This window comes from Castanea sativa, chromosome 4 (assembly GCF_040712315.1).
Source record: "Castanea sativa cultivar Marrone di Chiusa Pesio chromosome 4, ASM4071231v1".
NCBI classification, from domain to species: domain Eukaryota; kingdom Viridiplantae; phylum Streptophyta; class Magnoliopsida; order Fagales; family Fagaceae; genus Castanea; species Castanea sativa.
The window spans coordinates 42,939,930-42,958,244 of record NC_134016.1 but is presented as its reverse complement, the minus strand read 5'-3'; the positions used below and the strand labels follow the sequence as shown (position 1 = coordinate 42,958,244).

The 18,315-nt window shown below is 34.5% G+C and overlaps 1 pseudogene; it reads left to right on the top strand.

Annotated features, from left to right (window-relative positions):
* Positions 1 to 12,326: 12,326 nt before the first annotated feature.
* Positions 12,327 to 13,962, top strand: LOC142632955 (loganic acid O-methyltransferase-like; annotated as a pseudogene).
* Positions 13,963 to 18,315: the final 4,353 nt, after the last annotated feature.

Genomic DNA, 18,315 nt, shown 5'->3' with positions numbered 1-18,315 from the left:
GGTTTAGATTTCAGGAATTAGTAACGTTAAGTTTGATTAGGGTTATTTTGAGGGATTCGCTTCATGTTTTTTTTTTTTTGGGGTGGTTTCCCTTAACTTTCAGGCACAAGGTCTACAAGATTTCCTTATGGCCATGATGCGTGTACTTTGACATGGTGTCACCAGAAAAAGGAAGAATGGATACAGTTGCCTTAACCCGGTTCCTCCTCACCCACTGCCACCGAAAGAAAAACCTCAAGTGGCTACAGAATCAAAGTTGTAATAGATGCACACAACAGCAAAGTCTACCCCTACCCTCTTCCCGACATGCAGATAAAGACCTAATGGTCTCATTAAGTAAAGCGGGAATGAAAGAAGTGCTACGAGGAAGACTACTCCATGTGATATGGAGAAGCTGATGAGGCCTGGTTGAGAAGGAAACATCATCAGACCGAGGAATGCTATCAGAAAGGCCTGTCGCCGGTAGCTAACCCAATGCTCCCTCAAATCCACAAAGTCATCCCTGAAGGCTGCTGGACACTGAACGGGAATGAAGTGGGTAGCCAAGAAGTCGAAAGATAAACCGCTAACCTGACCCCAATATATTGGGAAATTACAGCTTAATAGTTCCTACTTAACTGACTGTTATTTTTGCATACTTTTTCTGCCAAAAATTTTAAGCTATTATAGATTCGTGTATCAACTTTCAAGGGAAAAACCTTAAGCTATTAGTAGATTATATTCCAATTACTAAACCATTAGTTGAGTCTCAGAGTGTTCAAATGAATCAAATCTACTAGTGGCACCACAAATGTGCAGAAACCACAACATTCTATTACCCAAAAGACACAAAGACAGAACTAAGGACTTTCTAATCATATTTGGTTTTATTTCTTGTATTACTATCACTGAAAAACATTTTCTATTAGAATTTCAATTTCAATTGAAATTTCAGCCAGAGTGAAAGAAGTATTAAATTCTATTGAAAAGAAAAGAAGATGCCATTTTGGGATTGTTTGAAACTTTTCATGAGTAATTTTTAAATCCTGGTGCATTGAAATGGTTCTCCCCAGTACCACTTGCAAGGGATTGGATGTAATTACACCTTAAGATTATATACTTACATATCTAACAATAATTAATAATAGATAGGTTAAAATCATATATGTCAAACAATTGCTGTCAAGATAGTACAAAGAAGAATAGAAAGGTTCAGGATAGACTACAAGATTAAGGGAAGAAGAAAGTTCACAAATCCGCTTAAACGACAGTAAGCAATGTTCGTGTGTTTGTTTTTATTTTATCCTATACGACATGTAGTTTTGCATTACTGTATACAACCTTAGTAACTAGCATGTGGATAGCACGTGTGTGGTTGTTAATTCTGTTAGTTAGGCTTGGAGGGAAATTCTGGTAGTGAGTTAGTTTCCCCTGTTTATCTTTTCTCGTGTATATATATATATATACACACACACACATAGCATTGTAATCCTTATTCAATTAATACAAGATACAAAAACTCTCCAATTCCAGATTCTTCTTTCTCTATTTTTCTAATATGGTATTAGAGCAATTTTTGGCTTCCGCTTAAGTTTCTCAATTCTCAATTCCTTTTTCCCAAAAGTTAGGGTTTTCTTCTTTAGAATCTCAAAGCTTCATCAATGGCTTCCTCTAATCAAGCTTCTACAAGCATCACCATTGACGAATCGCATCCATTCTTTCTTCGTCATGCTGAAAGTCTTGGTGCGATATTAGTCTCACAACCATTAATTGGAGGTGAGAACTATCCTACATGGGCACGATCTATGGAGAGAGCTCTTAGGATCAAGAATAAGTTCTAGTTGATTGATGGATCAACTTCTCTGACTTCAGCCATGGAGAAAATACCTCTCTTGGTTCAAAGCTGGGCACGATACAATGATATTGTGGTTTCTTGGATCATCAATTGTGTTTCTCCCAGGATTGCCACAAGCATGGTGTATCGTAAAATTGTTAAGGAAGCCTGGAAGAAGCTTCAGAGAATGTTTTCCTAGGGTAATGGACCTAGGGTTTATCAACTGCAAAAGTATCTAGCAAGTTTTTCTCAAGATGAGTTGTCTGTGACTGAATACCTCTCCAATCTTTCAATACTATGGGATGAAATACAGAATTATGAACCTCTTCCTACCTGTTCTTGTGAGAAGTGTGTGTGCAATGTGAATGAGAAGATCTCTAATATTCATCACAGAGAAGCTGTTATGCAACTTTTGATGGGTCTCAATGATTCTTTCTCTCACATACGAGGACAAATTCTGTTGATGGATCCCATTCCATCTGTTGAGAAAGTGTACTCTTTGCTAATTCAAGATCAGAAGCAAAGATCAGTTGGGCAAGGCAGCAACAATGGTCCTTTTGTGGAGTCCACAACACTTGCAGCAAAGACCATGAATCTTGATTCCAAGACCTTCAAGAAAGGTAAGGAGAAGCCAACTTGTAGCCACTATGGATTGCGTGGTCACACTATGGAGAAGTGTTACAAACTCCATGGCTATCCCCCTAGCTACAAGACCAAGCCAAGGGCCAATCAAGTTTCATCTTTTGATGCTGCCTAAGAATCTATTGCTATTACCACTCAACAAGCCTTTCCTTTTACAGTGGAGCAATGTTAGAAATTGCTTGCTATGATTGGAGGGACTGATGCTCAGACCAACACTGTTGCCATGGCAAATAATGTTGCTTTCAATCAAGCTTCATGTTCTCAATCCACAACCCTAGCAGGTAATCTCAAGCACTCCATATTTTCTGCTAAACTTGTGAATAGAACTGCCTTTGGTGTTGATACTTGGGTCATGGATACAGGAGCAAGTGACCATGTACTTTTTTGTCTCTCTTTTTCAGTCTTATACCACTTTTTCTCATTGTGTGGTTGAATTGCCTAATGGTGAATCAGCACATGTCACTCATATTGGCATTGTTAAACTTTCTAATTCCATTATTCTTGATCATGTTCTTTGTGTTCATTCTTTCTCATTCAATCTCTTATCTGTTAGTCAACTTACTCAAAGATTGCCTTTGTTTCTTGTGTTTTTATCTCAATATTGTTTCATTCAGGACCTTTCATGTTGGAAGATGATTGGAGTGGGTGAAGTCCATAATGGTTTGTATTTGCTACAGAAGAGTACTTCCAAGACTACACCTTCTCTATCAGACCATCTTTCCATTCACAAGTCCTTCAAGTCAGCTTTTTCTTCTTCTGTTTCTACTAAAGACATGTCAATCTTATGGCATTTGAGACTAGGCCATCCATCTTTGAGTAGAATGTTAGCTTTACAAAATGTATTGCCATCTTTTTCTACTCAATGTATTGATGTTTGTACCATCTGCCCTTTGGCTAAGCAAAAAAGGTTGCCTTTTCCTTCTCACAATAATCTGTGTAATGAACCTTTTTCCTTAATTTATGTGGATGTTTGGGGTCCATAATCTATTTGCACTCATGATGGTTTTAAGTTTTTCCTTACAATTGTTGATAATGCTACTAGGTCTACTTGGGTGTACCTCATGAAAGCTAAATTAGATGTTAAACATCTTTTAATTTCATTTTATAACATGGTTTGCACCTAATTTAACACTGGTATTAAAGCCATCAAATCAGACAATACCCTTGAGTTCTCTTTACCTGATTTTTATAGTGCTCATGGTATTGTGCATCAAAAGAGTTGTGCATATACACCACAGCAAAATTCTGTGGTTGAAAGGAAGCATCAACATCTTTTGAATGCTGCTAGATCTCTTAAACTCCAATCCAATATTCCTTCTGCTTATTAGGGTGATTGCATCCTTACTGCCACCTACCTCATTAATAGGTTACCTGTCCCTTTGTTACATAACAAGTCTCCTTTTGAACTCTTTTTCATAAACAACCCTCTTTTGATCATCTTGGAGTCTTTGGTTGTTTATGTTTTATATCTACTCCTTCTATTCATAGGTTGAAATCTGACTCTAGAGCACTTTCTTGTGTTTTCCTTAGATACCCTTTCAATATGAAAGGTTACAAAGTCCTTAATTTGCATACTAGGAAGATCTCTATTTCTAGAGATGTTATTTTTCATGAATCGATCTTTCCTTTTTCTCCATCTTATAAGTCTTTGCTGTCTAATTCCCCTTCATTGTCAATCCCTTTACCTGCTTCTTGTAATCTTGAATTTTTTTATGTTTCCTCTTGTCCTGAGTTTGTTTCTGCATGTCCACCTCTGAGTGCAGGTACACCTCTTAGTGCAAGTACACCTCTGAGTGCCTCATCTAGTCCTTCTTCCATTTTAGTTGGTTCTTTACCAATTCCCTTGCCTGATACTCAAACTAATGATGTCTCTAGTCAGTCCCATTCCTTATCAGTTGATCAACGTGCTGTGTTGCCTGGTCAGTCCCCTTCCATGTCTGTTGACCCCCTTATTGTGTTGTTTGATCAGTCCAATTCATTGTCAGTTGATCCTCATGTTGTTTTACCTATCCTTCTTCTTCCTTGCCTCCTACTCAGCCTGTTTCCCTTAGAAAATCTACTAAAGTCAGTCATAAACTTGCTTATTTAGATGATTACAAGTGTAATCAGGTCTTTTCTAGCACTATCCACCCTTTGTCTTCCTATTTGTCCTCTCACAAGTTATCACCTAAGCACTTGCATTTCTGTAATATGATCTCATCAATCGAAGAGCCTAAGTTTTATCACTAGGCAGTTAAGGATCCCAAGTGGAGAGATGCTATGTATGTTGATATTGCTGCCCTTGAAGCTAACCATACTTGGGTTCTCATTCCTTTATCTTCTCATAAGAAGACTATTGGGTGTAAATGGGTGTATAAGGTGAAATATAAGTTTGATGGGAGTGTGGAAAGGTATAAGACCAGATTGATTGCTAAAGGTTTCACACAAAAGGAAGGCCTTGACTATCTAGAAACTTTTTCTCCTGTTGATAAGTTGGTTTCTGTCAAATGCCTCCTTGCAGTAGTTGTTGTGCAAGGCTGGTATCTATGTGAACTTAATGTCAACAATGCCTTCCTTCATGGTGATTTGAAGGAAGATGTTTATATGGACCTTCCACCAGGCTTCCACAGAAGGGGGGGCTTGTATATAAGCTTGTTAAGTCATTGTATGGTCTAAAACAAGCAAGTAGGCAGTGGTTTGCTAAGTTCTCCATTGCTTTACTCATCCTAGGCTTTACTCAATCCAGAGTTGATTACTCTTTGTTTACTAAGAAGACTTCTACTTCCTTCATTGCTCTTTTGGTGTATGTTGATGATATTTAAATTGCTAGTGATAACAAGCAGGAAGTAGATGAGTTAAAGGTTCTGCTTGATCAGTACTTTAAATTGAAGGACTTGGGGTGACTTAAAGTTCTTTTTGGGTCTTGAGTAGCAAGGACAGCAAGTGGCATTAGCTTGTGTCAAAGGAAGTACATACTAGATCTATTGAATGATGCTGGCATGATGGGGTGCAAACCGGCTAAGATTCCAATAAATCCAAATATCAAGCTCAGTAAATATGAAGGTAAGGCTTTGCAAGATCCTAGCTCTTATAGGAGGCTAATAGGAAGGCTTTTATACTTAACAATAACCAGACCTGATATCACTTTTGCTGTGAACTGTTTGAGTCAATACATGGCATATCCTAGAGAACCACATTTACATGCAGCCAATAAAGTATTGCAATACCTCAAGGCAACACCAGGTCAGGGTTTGTTCTTTTCAAGCAAGTCAGACCTACACCTGAAGGCCTTCACAGATGCAGATTGGGTTTCCTGCCCTGACACCAGAAGGTCTGTGATTAAGTTTTGTGTCTTTCTTGGTGAGTCCCTAGTCTCTTGGAAGTCTAAAAAGCAGCAAACAGTCTCAAGATCCTCAGCAGAATCAAGAGTATCGAGCCATGGCAGTAGCTGTTTGTGAAGTCATTTGGCTTTTGTATTTACTTAGTGATCTTTAAGTCAAGCATCCTCAAGCAGCTTTTCTTTTCTGTGACAGTTAGGCAGCTTTTCACATTGCTGCAAATCCAATATTCCATGAAAGAAAAAAAACACATTGAGATAGATTGTCACCTAGCGAGGGATAAGGTTTTGGAAGGGTTCATTAGAATGCTACATCTTAAGACCAATTCCCAAATTGCAGATTTGTTGACAAAGACCTTAAATGCTCATGAATTTTCTTTTCTTGTGTCCAAGTTACATATGGTCAATATTCATGCCCCTCTTCCACTTAAGGCAAGGGGGGTGTCAAGATAGTACAAAGAAGAATAGAAAGGAGACGGATGTTGTCAGGAATTTGGTACTTGGCCCTAATAGTTTTGAAATGAGATTCTTTGACCAAGGACCTAAAGTCATTGACCGTCCGCAGGGGTAGCATTACGAACTCCATAAAGCCGTCAGGACCAATTACAGATTGGACGAGGGGATCAACGCCATCTAAGCCATCACTTGAAGCCTCCTTTGAACTATCCGACTCCAAACCTTCGTCATCTAAGGAAGGAGAAGTAGCAGACGGATTCCTTTCTTCACTTGAAGCGTCAGGGTCTTTTTGACCTGACAAGAATCCTTCATCATAGCCCGCCCCGTCGCGGACAAGCGAATGATTACTCGACGCACTAAACATTACCTACATGTGACGGTAAAACCTAAAACACTAACGGATCTACAGAAAGTGCGGGGATTTTAAAAAGAAAAGGTTCAGTGAAAGGAGTACATACCGGATTGAAATCAAGCAGTATGAGACAACGGATAGATTAGCAGGACGGTACAAGTGCGCAAAGTAAACGACGGTGGCGCTCTGATTGCAAAATTTCTATAAGAAGTTGAGAATGAAGGAAGAGAAGGCAAGCTTTTATAGAGCAAAGGGCACAGAATACGAAGGGACGCCTTGCTTAGGGTGAACAGCTAATAGATGAAAGCCACGTGTCCCTTATCATAAATAACCCTAGCCAGCCTGTCATGATAGGTTACCATGAGAAAGGAAGACTGTCACTCCATGGGTCCGTCTAGTTTGTAGTGATGGACTTAAGGAGTGAGGGGGCAACTAAAGAGGATAAAATAGGAGACGGATCGCTTCTTGAAACATGAAGGTACGGTATTGACATGTGGATGGTCGACGGGTCGATGTTACAAGGAACATAGTGGACGGCTGTAACATCTGGCCTCCATTTGTGTTAATTAGGCTTTAAGGATTCCCAACCGGAATCAACTTGCATCACACGATAAGTCTGATATGGCTTTACTTGATCTCCACGCAAACGTGAATAAGGAGAGTTCTTGCGTCACACATTTAACCATAATCAAAAGACTCCTATAAGGAAAAGAACTCTATAAGGTATGCAGAATCGAAGAGGTGTTATCCTAAAAGGAAAGGGCTTCTTGGCCAAGGTATGGATGTTAACCCTACACTAATATAAATACCCCAAAACTCTCATAAATCAAGGTACGCATTATTGACTCGACTCTGGCACTTTAGGGTTGTAAAAAGTTCTAACTTGACCTTCGGAGGGTTTTTGGCCGGCACCACACCGATGCTCTCTGTTAGGTCTTCGCTTTTCATTTTGTAGGTGTTGTTTCGATTTGGGAGTGCATGTAGCTTATTGGTGATTTTTTAGCATCATTAGTAAGTAAGTCACGTACTGGGATTTGTGCAAAAGAGTGAGTCATGTACTGGGATCCGTGCATCAAAGGGTGGCGTTCATATATTAAAAAGTTCATAGGTTCTGAAGCGGTAGAAGGGATCTATTGTAAGTTCATCTACGGGGATTGTAGAGTCTAGGAATAAAGGTTTTGTACTAGATCTAAAACTTCTCTTTACTATAGTGAATTGCCTTTCAGGAAGGTTTTCCCCCAGGTTTTTTACTGTGAAACTGGTTGGTTTCATTGGTTTTCCTGGGTCATCATATCTTATCTTATTTACTTTTTCGCTGTATATGATTTTGACATGATATTGATGTTTGTTTGTTTTAACAAGTTTATGCATAATAAATCTAATTAACAACTTTGATTTAAAACTTGTTAATTCTATCAACCGGGGTCTAAATTTCCCAACATAGGAGACTGGTTTTACCGGGCGAGATGGGTGCTTAATCCCTTCCCATCTCATAAATTAGCCTCCGAACCAAGATCAAGGGTTCTAGACTATGCTATTGTATAAGCAATTTTACATTTTTTAGAATGTAACTAGGAAAGAAAGCAATGTAATTTATTTTTCTTAGATTGTATCTAAGACAAAAAGCATTGTAAATTTTCGTTACAAAATTGATGTAAATTGTCATATATTAATACAACAGAAGTATTTTTTATATTGAAGGTTTTCTTATTTTTCTATTTAAATTAAATAAGTGGCGACTCCATGTAAAACCCTCGATCTAGGGAGGAGTACATTTTACAGTGAATTCGTTCATTTTGAGCATCACGATCCCACCCGTTCACGCGGGTTAGGCCCAATTTGAGAAAAAATTGGCAGGCCGGGGTCGCGGTCGCTCACAGACATATGGCATAAAGTTAAGTGGATAATTAATTATGGAGTAGTTCCCACATAAATTTAGACACATGGCACAAAATTGGATTCTAAATTTAAATTCTAATTGAACTTTCTCTAACTTTTGCCTTGTAATGTGTGTGTGTGTGTGTGTGTGTGTGTGTGTGTGTGTGTGTATACATACATATGTGTGTGTGTGTATAGATGGGTGTCCATTGTTTTGCTTCTTTACAGTAAACTTTCATTGACATAATATCTTGCACACAAATTCAGAAGTAAAGACCAATAAGTAAGATGGATTTATTAGATTAAAATATAAGTGTAAGTTGCATATTGGGGAAAAAAATGAAAAAATACAACATGGGACATATTGTATGAGATTTAATTATATGAATGACTTTATATATATATATATATATATATATATATATATACTATTAGTTCAAGTAGAATTTAAATTTTTAAAACTTAGATGATAAAGTTTTATCTAAATTAAATTATTGTTAAATTTAATCTCTTAACCAAGAATCTTGTAGCTTAATATCCTAATAAAATATTAATTTAATAATACACAACTTGCCTTCAAAAAAAAAAACGCAACTTGAGGGAAAAAAAAAATAAAAAATGTGAGTTGTGTGATTTAAGTTTAGAAACTTTTTGATGATAGACTTTTAGTTTTATTTAAATTCGACAATTGTTAAATGTTATCCCTTAATTTGAGGAAACATATCATAATAAATAATATAAAATTAATTTACTAATAAATTAATATTAAAATATTGATAATAGACTTTTAGTTGGAGTAGAAGTCAAAAGGCTTTTTTTTTTTTTTTTTGAGAAAGAAAATGTGGGTTATTGTCTGGGATTTAAGTTTAGAATTTTTTTTATAATAGGCTTTTAGTTTGAATAAAATTTAAATTTGTTGAACTTTAAATGATAAAGTTTTATCTGAATTTAAAAATTGTTAAATATGATCTCTTAATTTGTGAAAATATATCATAAAAAGTAATATAAAATTAATTTACTAATTAGTTTTTCTTAAAATATTGATAATAGACTTTTTGTGGGAGTAGAAGTCAAAATGTGGGGTTTTTTTTAAGAAAGAAAATGTGGGGGGCAAAAAGATCCTGATGAGAATGTGGACCTTTTGGACCGTGTTAAGGAAGGCCGACCTGCTCCTGAGTTTAGAATTTGTTAGTACTATGGGTCGGCCCATACGCCGAGGATCCGAGGATCCAGCCGAGGGTGAACTTACCCTCGGATGGACACCGAAGAACTCGGAATTTCGTAGTAAAGATTAGGGGATGACACGGTTAAGGCCAATGGTTAAAAGGGGTAAACCCTAGAATGCCCCAGAAGCACCGGTGTTGGAGAAATGTCAAAGATAAAGGCTGCCACCTCCACATTAAAGACCCTGCATCTACCACCCTGGCCGCATTTATGGGGAAGTGACACCTGAACAGTGGAAGAGAAACTTCTGGTTACTATTCAAAGGCACTGAGAAAAGAAATATCTAGGCTAAGGGGGAGGTGAAGCAACACGTGTACAAAGTATTCAAAAGAGTAGTATTTAAAGAGCAATCTAAGACAGAAAATGGGGACGGACTTTTTGTAACCTAAAAAGAAAAGAAACAAAGAGAGAGATAATATAAGAACAATTCTTGGCTTATGTCCGAGGAAGCTAATTTACAATATTCCTTGCTGTTTCCAAGTACTTGCAATCTTTAGTTTGCCATTTAATCCTCACACACTTCTAACCTGGGTTTCAAGCCCACACTCTACAAATTCATATTGTTTAAGGCTCATTGGGCCTGAGCCCATAACTGTTCTTGGGGTCAGGTGCAATTGTGCACTTACAGAAAACATGGGTTGTTGTTTGAGATTTAAATTTAGAATTATTTATAATAGAATTTTAGTTTGAATAGAATTTAAATTATAAAATTTTACCTAAATTAAAACGTTATTAAATATTATCCCTTAATTTGAGAAAATGTATCATAACAAATACTATAAAATTAATTTACTAATTAGTGAGAGTAGTAATTTGCAGGGTTGTCAAAATCGAAATTTTACATAGGATCGTTGAAGGTAAGTGGAATTGTAAATCATAGAATCAGATCATGAATCGTAAGATCCTACATATTTTCAAATTTAAAGCAAAAAACACATTGATAATGACTTTGTATGTTGAATAATCACGTAAATTATAAATTCATCCATAAAAAAACTAAGATTTGCATCATATGATGTAATTTGCACATCATATATCGCTAAGTCTATACTAACGAAACAAATATATTTAAGTTTTGACCCAATGTATCTAAAAAGTTCAATAAATGTTTAATTAGCAACCAAAATACCTAAATATTTATCAAAACATATGGAAAATATTTTCCAAGTTCTAAGTTCAAAGTTTGAAATCCAAAATAAGTTAGCAAATGAAAACTAGCTAACTACAATATGAAATCCAAAAGCAAGAGGAATATTAAGGTGAAGTGAACATTTAATTATTCTCATTCTAAGGTTCTTGTAACCATCGTCCTAAATTCCTAATCGTTATCATCTATTTCATCATCTATGCAGACATTACTAGAACTGCAAAAGACATCAAGAGATACAATTTCACACTCAACTATTTAAGTTATACCACTTAGCAACAATTAAAGAGCATGCTCGAAAAAATCAATCAATCAATATACAAATATAATTGTACAAGCATAATTGATAAAATTATACATAAAATATATATTTTAGTAATATTAGAACACAAATTAGTATATTGATCAAACAAATTTAATAACATTATAACTTAAAAGGTAGCAAAACCAACATGAAATTCTTCATTAAGAAATGAATAAGCATTTCTTCATTTTAATTACAAGTGAACTAGAAATTAGAAAACATTTGCTTAGGTTAACATAATTTTATAAAAATAAAATAAAAAGGCATACCATCACAATATGAAAAAATAAAAACCCTTAAAGCTTCATCAAAACAAAAAATTTATCCCATAAAAAAACCAAAAATTTATGTTTTTGGTAGGATCTCATACGATCTTATATGATCCTACATGATCCTACTTATGATCCTACCATTTTTACGATCTTAGTGCGATCCTAAACGTTTTGATGAGGTGGGATTGTAAAATCATGCGATCTTACTAACCATATCACGATTTTGACAACCATGGTCATTTGTCCCAACCACTTCTTCTTAGTTTAATTTTTCTCCTATTTCTTACACTCTTCTTGTCTTATTTGGCTAGGCATGTTGCATACTAATGTGTATATCATTTGGTAATGAATTTTTACCAGCCAAATAATGTGCATGATAATAAATCTCTGGGCTGCAACATTTTTCTGTCAGGCCACAAATGGAAGAAGCCCCCCTTTTAACCAATAGAATATATTTAACTTATTTGTTTTGCAATGTAGAAAAAAAAAAAAACTTCCTTTATTGGCTAAAAAAATGTGTTGTTTATCTATCTAATAATTTAAAAAAGTTTATCAAGGAGCAAAAAGTTTCAACAAAAATTTTATTTTTGAAAATTTATCATGTCTTCAAATGTTGTGTATTCTATTAACGTGTTTTAGTCATAATTGTCAAAAAGAAAGAGAGACCGCCAAAAAGCCAATAAATTCATTTACAAAATCAATTATAAGTTTATAACCACAATTTAACCTTACCAATGATTCTTGTTATATACATGTACATATATGTTAATAATGGCATACTTAGTGTCCATTTAGATAAATCTAGAGTCCATTTGGTATCTTATTTGTCAGTTTTTTGAAAGTTGGATTGTTTAAAAATAGAAAAGGAAAGAAAAACTATATATATAATAAAAAGTGACATTTAAAAAAGTCGAAAACTACTATGATTGACATACCTAGTATGCAGAGGGCAGGTGCAAAAGCTGCGAAGGCAATGATATATGATGTAATTGCGGAGAAGCTTGATGCAGAAAAAAGAATTTCTAGTTCAAAGAGCACATTGCGTATAGCAGATTTGGGATGTTCAGTTGGGCCAAATACCTTTATTGCTATGCAAAATATAATAGAAGTTGTGCAACAAAAGTACCAATCCCAAGGCTTTGCTTCTCAAATACCTGAATTTCAAGTGTTCTTCAATGATCACACATCCAATGATTTTAATACCCGCTTTGCCTCTCTCCCACCAGAAAGGCCATACTTTGCAACTGGAGTGCCAGGGACTTTCCATGGTCGGCTATTCCCTAATTTCTCTCTCGATTTTGCGCATTCATCTTACGGACTCCAAAATCTCTCTAAGGTGCCGGAAGAACTGCTAAATAAGAACTCTGCTGCGTGGAACAAGGGGAGGGTTCACTATGCAAGTGCCCCAGATGAAGTAGCTCAAGCTTATTCAACCCAATTTGCTAAGGACGTAACAACCTTTTTAGAATGTAGGGCTAAAGAGCTTGTGGTGGGTGGACTAATGGTGCTTATTATGCCAGGTATTCCAAATGGGATTCCTCATTCCAGTTCACGAACATGCGCAATCTTTGATTTCCTGGGACAGTGCCATATGGGTATGGCAAAGGAGGTAAGCTAGCGATCAACTATTACTTTTTGCACTAGAAATTTTCAAGTCAAATAGATCACTGCAAGTAAATTTATTGAACTAATACTAAATGTCAGCATATGAACTTAGAATTGGACCTTAAAAATACAAAATTTTGTGAAACTTAAATATAATGTACAAGCAATTTGCTAGGCAAACAACATAGAAAGAAAACCACTTCATGAGGATATCTTTTGTAGAGGTTGGAGGTTCTCACTTCTCCTAGTTATGCATTGTTCCAAGAACAATTTATGTTCCATATGTATAAAAATGAAAAGAATGATGCTAGAGATACTATAAATTTTATTACATACACTTTGCAAACTAATTAATTTGTGTACAAATCACAATAATTCAAACATTCATTTATTATTTTATTGAAATAGGACCAATTGCATCCACTAACACATCAGGTTGTAGGCCTTTTCTAGTAATATCGGTAATAGTTTTAGTATTTCAGACCAAAATAATGTCTCCTATCTTTGCAGGGATTAATTAGTGAAGCTCAAGTGGACACCTTTAACTTGCCTGTGTATTTTGCCTCACCCAAGGAGATGACGCAACTCGTGGAAAGAAATGAGTGTTTTAGCATTGAAAGAATGGAGACTACCTTGGGCAAGAGTTGATGACCATGAAGCCTATAGTTACGCATTTTAGGCCATGGTTAAAAACGTGGCCTAAAAAAACGCGGCTATAGACCAAATTGTCCTATAGTCACGTTTTTTGGAGCTATAGCCACATTTTAAAAACGCGGCTATAGAACCTTTTTTTTGTAGTGCACCTAAGAGCTGGTATGGAGAGTATAATAAGCAAACATTTTGGAGCTGAACTATTTGATCGATTTTGTAAGAAACAAGAAGAGTTTATCGACCTGTTGGAGTCAAAATACAATGAAGAAGATCTACTCTTTATTGTTTTGAAACGCATATGATGCAGCTTTGGAAGCAAACGTAAGACTTGTCATTGTGTCACAAATTTGCACATGTATCAACGCAATATTTATTTCAATAACATGAAGAAACTTTTAATATCAACTACAAATGTTCTTAAATTTATAAATAAAAGTCCATAACAATAGGGACCTAGCCTCTTTTATATGAATAATGTTTAGTAAAGTCATAACTTAGAGGAAAAGTAACAACAAGTGAATGTAATGCAAGTGGCAAGTACAAACAACGCTCTAAGATATTCAATTCATTGCATTGTAATGAAAAGAATTACACTTGAGTTTACAATTCAATTTTTCAATTCATCAATTGGTTGTGCAATTCAATACAACTAGCCGATATCCCGTGCGATTTGCGGTCCATTTTCAAAAAATTTGTAAGAAATTATCGTATAATCCATTGGGTTCATCAATACTATTATTGTTAGTTATAACTAATCTACAAAGTTTGTTAGTAAAACTAAATTCAAACTAAACCCTAGTCCCTACCCGCTTTTTCAATTCCAAAGCTGGGTATCCTTTGTTATGTGGTGCTTTGTCATGAATTGTAAGAAAGGAAAGGACACAAATACCTTTTACAAATTTTAAGAAATCAAAGACCTCAACATAAAAGAAAAAAATACCACTGTCCATGGCAATGTTTAATAATAAAAGAAGTAGCCCCCACAAATCTTTAAAATCTTCATCATATGTACATACAACATTTTATAAATTACATAGCGAATTGCCAAGTACATGCCTTAGAGCTATAAATTATTACAATAATAGCTTAATAGAGAGTGTTGATGCCTAATTTTGCAAATTCGTACCCAAAAGCTCATGAGAAGGAAAGTCCAATAAAAAGCAAGGCCCGCCAAAAAGAACAAAGAATATAAAACCTAGACTTAGGTTTAGGATGAGAGAGAAATACAAGGGAAAGTGTTCGTTTAATCTTGTGAGAAAAGTAAGGAAAAGTCTTGAAATAATGAACTAAAGATAACAATGAGTTATTATCTTTTAATTAGTGTCTAGTCTTGAAACAATGAACCAAAGGAAACAAAGAGTCATTATCACTTAATTAGTATCTATTTAGTAAAAATAGGATCTTTATCTTTTAATGTGAGAGAATCCTCAAGGAGAGTGCCACATGGAAGAAATTTATGTTCTCTCACATGAAGTTTCTCTTTTTATATATACTAGCTTGTAACCCCATGCATATGCATGAATACATTTAAAGATATACAATATGATGCATTATATAATTCCTATATATATAATTTAAATACTATTGAAAGTCATTTTTATATTTTGTTAATTCTTTAAAAAAATTTGTAAGGATATTATTAGGTATAAAATGTAAATTATCCTTTTTTTTTTTAATTATTGCGAAGCACTTTTTTTTTACGATTCATTTATTCTAGACTCTTTGGTTTTTGTATTTAATAACTCACTTGGATGAATATTTATGATTTGGTACCACATTTGATTCTAAAATTAAGAAATAAAACTCTTTAAAAATAAATAATTTAGAACACATGACGTAAAATTGGAACACTAATTTGAAATTTTAATTTGAGTTTCTCTCAGTATCACCTATTATTATTATTATTATTATTATTATTATTATTATTATTATTATTATTATTATTATTATAGATGTTAGATGATGTCCCATGCAATGCATGGAAACATTGTAATTTCATTTAAAATAATTTCTACGATTGGTTTTTTTTATAGAGAATTTCAACATTTGACATTCGCGAGAGTTTCAACCTACGTCATCCGCTTTTGATGATAGTTTTTTATTATCAGACCAAGACACCAATCAGTTTTTGGTGTAGGTGGGAATTGAAATCCAGATCTCTTATACAATCATTAGAAATTTTACCAGTTTAGCAAACTAGAACTCACATTTCTACGATTGTTAATGACCCATATATAATATTTAATTATGATATAATAGGTAGATAATTATCTTCAGTTATATTATGCCGTCCAGAGGAGGAAAGTATATCGTGCAAGTCAATTCACATTTATTGAATGATTTTGGCTAAGTTAAGTACACAGTTATCTCTTTTACATTTTTTGAAAGAGCTTGGATATTTATTGGGTTCATGAGTACAAACCTAACTCCTATCCAACAATAAATGGGTTAAGAAATGTGGGGGCCTCTTTGTGCTACTGGGCTAAGGCCTGTTCGGCTGTGGGTCGGAGAGTTGGGCCTATCCCACTATTCTAGCAGAACCTTGCTAAAGGGTCAGTCTTTGCACAAACCCAGCATCCCATAAATAAAGACAACAACCATTAACAAATACATGTATATTGATTCACAAATATTAGTATGTGTTTATAGATTCAAGAGTAAATATCTTGTGGCAGGAAGATAAGTTACATTGGGGAAAATTAACAAGGAAAGCAATTAACATTAACATAATCAATATGGTAGAATGCTAAATAATACAACAGAATGTAAAAATAACACAATAGAATATAAGAATGATAGGTCCTTCTGCAAGAAGTGAACCAAAGAGAACCCGAACCCAAACTTGAACAATCTTGCTATTGGGCTAAGCCATCAAAGTTGTGTATTCTGAGGAATGGACTTAGTTGGCTACTTATTACTGTTTTGGGATTTCAAAGAGTGGGTTTGCTATAAGAGGGAGGGAAAAGATAGCTTATTGATGCATGCATTATCTGTCGTGTTTTACTATCTCTTCTTTTACTTCGCTCTTTCTCTTTTTTCTGTTATTTCTCTTACAATTCTCTTTGTTTTCTTGCCTTAGTCACTATCCCCCTTCCATTTATGGCTAATGTTCCTATTTATATTGAGCTAATCCGATAGGATTTCTCTCTTTTACCACTATGGTTCACCAACCATTTTTTTCTGCTGTGAACACCTCTTCAGAGTTGTACACTGACCTATTGGTTGCTCGGCCACCATTACATCTAGGCATGTCCAGTACCTTCTCTCTCTTCCACTACCCATTCCACAACAAATCCTAATTTGTTTGGTTCTGTTGTGAGACTTTCCCCCTTACTTGCACAAATAAGGCTTTGGGTCTCTCTCTACTTACCTCTTTAACATGCATCAAGTGGTCCCAACCATCTACCCCCCATTTTGGGCAAAGATGTCATCCCAGCAAAGCATCTCCCAAAAGAGGCCCTAGCTGGATACCGAAAATAGGCATTTTTCCCCCCTCCACCAAACCACACTCTCTATAAATCCCTTGATCGTGGGCTCACCTCCTTTGCATTGGTTGGGTATATGTTAGTGGTGCTCCGGTTATAACTACATATGTTGAAAATCTAATAGTTTGATTGCATTCTGTTTACATAAACGTTAAATTTCGTGTCAATCAAATGTTATTTACTTTTCTATCCATAAACTTAATTTTTATGAATAATTTTATATTACAAAAAAACTTGAAACTTAAACAATTGATTAATGACATGGCTATTGATGTTTGATTTTTTGGAAATTTTACAAGCAAGAGGATATAAGAAGAAAATATGGTAAATTTGTCAAAATTCACATCTAGTAAAAATATATTTTTTGAAACTGTAGTCTTAAACTACAACCAAGTTTGTTGTCAAATATTATCATTTTCATATTATTATTATTATTATTAGGACAAAGTTTAGCTATAAAATTGGTTGTAACTTAAGGATACAACCTTATTCAATATCTTTTTATTGAATATAAATTTTGACGAATGTAAATTTTGACAAATCCGCCATTGTATTACATTTTTTTTCTTATATCCTCCATGCTTACAAAATTTTTAGAAAATTTAAGATCAATAAGTTGTTTAAATTACAAGTTTTTGTAATTTAAAATTTTGCATAAAATATAAGCTTATAAATTAAATAGTAAATAATATTTCATTGGCACAAAATTTGACATTTGTATTAAGAGCATAAAAAACATGCAATCCAATGATTAGATTTTCTCACTCCACAAGTATAAGTACTTGTAGATTGTGAGGGGCAATGGCCGGGGTTCAAGTCTTCAGGAGGGAGTTTCACATATATATATACACTTAGATTATGATAGAGTAGAATTTTTATCTTGTATAAAAATAAAAATAAAAAGATTAGATTTTCAAAATATGTAATAATGTCAATTTTTTTAAACAAAGTTGTAGCCTTAGGCTACAACCAATTTTGTAACTAAAATTTGTCCATTATTATTATTATTATTATTAAGAGAATTCAAAAAGTTATTTATGGTTTCAAAAGATGTCAAAAATACCCCTAATCTAATTAAATACTTCTTATTCTTAAAAAATAAAAAATGGGGTTAAAATTGTAATTCAGTGAAATTAAAAAAAAAAAAACTACCGGAGAAACTTTTTTCCT